General features: G+C 35.1%; 1 pseudogene; it reads right to left on the minus strand.

The window, feature by feature from the left end:
• Positions 1 to 1,442: 1,442 nt before the first annotated feature.
• LOC111816903 lies at positions 1,443 to 1,596 on the minus strand (annotated as a pseudogene).
• Between the last annotated feature and the right edge of the window lie 527 nt (positions 1,597 to 2,123).

Here is a 2,123-nt window from a genome sequence, read left to right on the forward strand (position 1 = left end):
GCTAACCTTAACCAGGCAGGATGTTCATCTCAGGAGTGAGGTAGCTTGTTTGCTTTAGGCGCTGGGCCAAGTCCCACCTACACATATTTGATTGATTTCCTAGCTTCATGGCTTCCAACATATCCCCTTTTTCATTTTGTTTTGTCATAGATGGGTGTTCCAATGAAGTTACAGAAGTGGTATTTGGAGAAGTCTTTAAAGGACCTTTTCATACTCGAAGCCAGTCTAAAGACTTTAGCTACTTGAATTCAGCAAAATAATGCAATATAGTTCAATAGTCCATCATAGTAGTGGGTTATCAGCAGAACTAGCAATTGTCAGAAGTTGTTGACTTGAGCCTTTTACAGCTCAGCATATTAACATGGCTTTACTTTTTATACCTCATTTTTATACATTTCTGCTGAATGGTGAAGAACAAGATAAAACAAGACCTATATAACAAGAAATGTAACTTCTGTATCTGACAAGATGAGTCAAATCCCCTCAGGATTTATCCTGAAACCCTGTACCGCAGTTTCTAGATCTTTTGTCAGTATCAGCCATGTGGATGAGTCACGGCCATTGCTTGACCAATTTGTTCTCTGTGAAAGCCTGAGAGAATGTTTTCTCTCCATGTGACTCTCCTTAGGCACACTCTACATCATTGATCACTTTCTTCTGTGGCCCCATAATCTCCTTGATCAGAAAATTTAGGACACCACTGAGTTACAGGATGTCACAGCACAGGTTCTCTTGTGTCCTGAATTCTCACTAACCTTGAAAGGGTAGAGCCAAAATATTGGCTATCCTTGTAGCTCCTCTATTTCTCTAATTTTTGGTCTGCAAACTTTAGTTATTAAATATCCATAAGAGAAGCTTAATGATATTATTATTTTTTTTTTTTGGTGGAACTGGGGATTTAACTCAGCCCCTTGCACCTGCCAGGCAAGTGCTTATTCTACTGAGCCATCTCCCCGGCCCTGCTTAATGATATTATTACCCTGTAATAGTGGCAGTTGAGCTTAACTTCACTATCTGTCTGAGTATCAAATGCCTTAGCTGTAACATGGAACTGCTATTTTCCAACAACCATGGATATCCTAAAATTTAAATCCCTATAGAATGTGGAAAAAAACCCCAATTATACATTTTTACAAAGAAATTTAGATATCAATTCATATACTAGACTTTGGACTGTGGAGATAAGTTCTCTGTTGTGATTAATAAGTACTCTATTGAGTGATACAATGAGATTTTAAGATATTGCACCATCAGATTTTACATGTCTTAAACACTTCTATTTTTGAAATATTATATAAAAATTTTCCATAACAAATGTACAAGGAGGTCTTCTGCACCTTTTCCCCCAACTCCACACAGTATTGGGTGTAGTGAGAGTACAACATCCAATCAGGAACTAGATATTAGTATCATTCCAGACCTTAGTAAGATTTCAACAAAAAAGAAAACAAGTTGTATGCAAATTAGTGGAAACTGATAACAAATTTCCTTAACATCAAACACGTAGTTTACAGGAAAAGAAAATTGGAGAACACTTTTCCTCATGCACTAGACACAGATTCTACACTTGATCATAGCCAAAGGCTGAGAAGTGATAAACACAACTTCTAAAAGAAAAGTTTAGCATTCGCCTCTACCAACACACGTGAAAAATAATGAATTATGACCAAGTGGCTTTTCTGCCAGGAATGCAAGATGGGTTTACAACGTGATCATCGGTCAGTATGATTTAACACATTCCAATCCTGAAATTGAAAAATCATGTTATTGTCTCTATGGATAATGAAAATGCATTAAACAACTCAGCACTGACTTATGATAGAAAGCTTCCAGCATAGTAGGACTGGAAAGAAACTTTCTTGTTTTAATAATGAAAATAAAATAATACAAAACAACATAAAAAAGCATAAGTAAAAAAGAAGGCAACAAACATAACTACCTTCATATTTAACGGCGAAAATTGAAATTTTTTTTTACCTAAAATCAAGAAGAAAGCAGGATGTCTATTCACACAATTTCTACTTAATCTTTTATTGGCCTTTATTTGAACAATAATGTACAGACAAGAAATAAAAGATATATCTACTAGAAAGAAAAAAATAAAGAAATTAAAGTATTTAGTA

Source organism: Octodon degus, unplaced genomic scaffold (genome assembly GCF_000260255.1).
Source record: "Octodon degus isolate 3935 unplaced genomic scaffold, OctDeg1.0 scaffold00003, whole genome shotgun sequence".
Lineage (NCBI taxonomy): Eukaryota > Metazoa > Chordata > Mammalia > Rodentia > Octodontidae > Octodon > Octodon degus.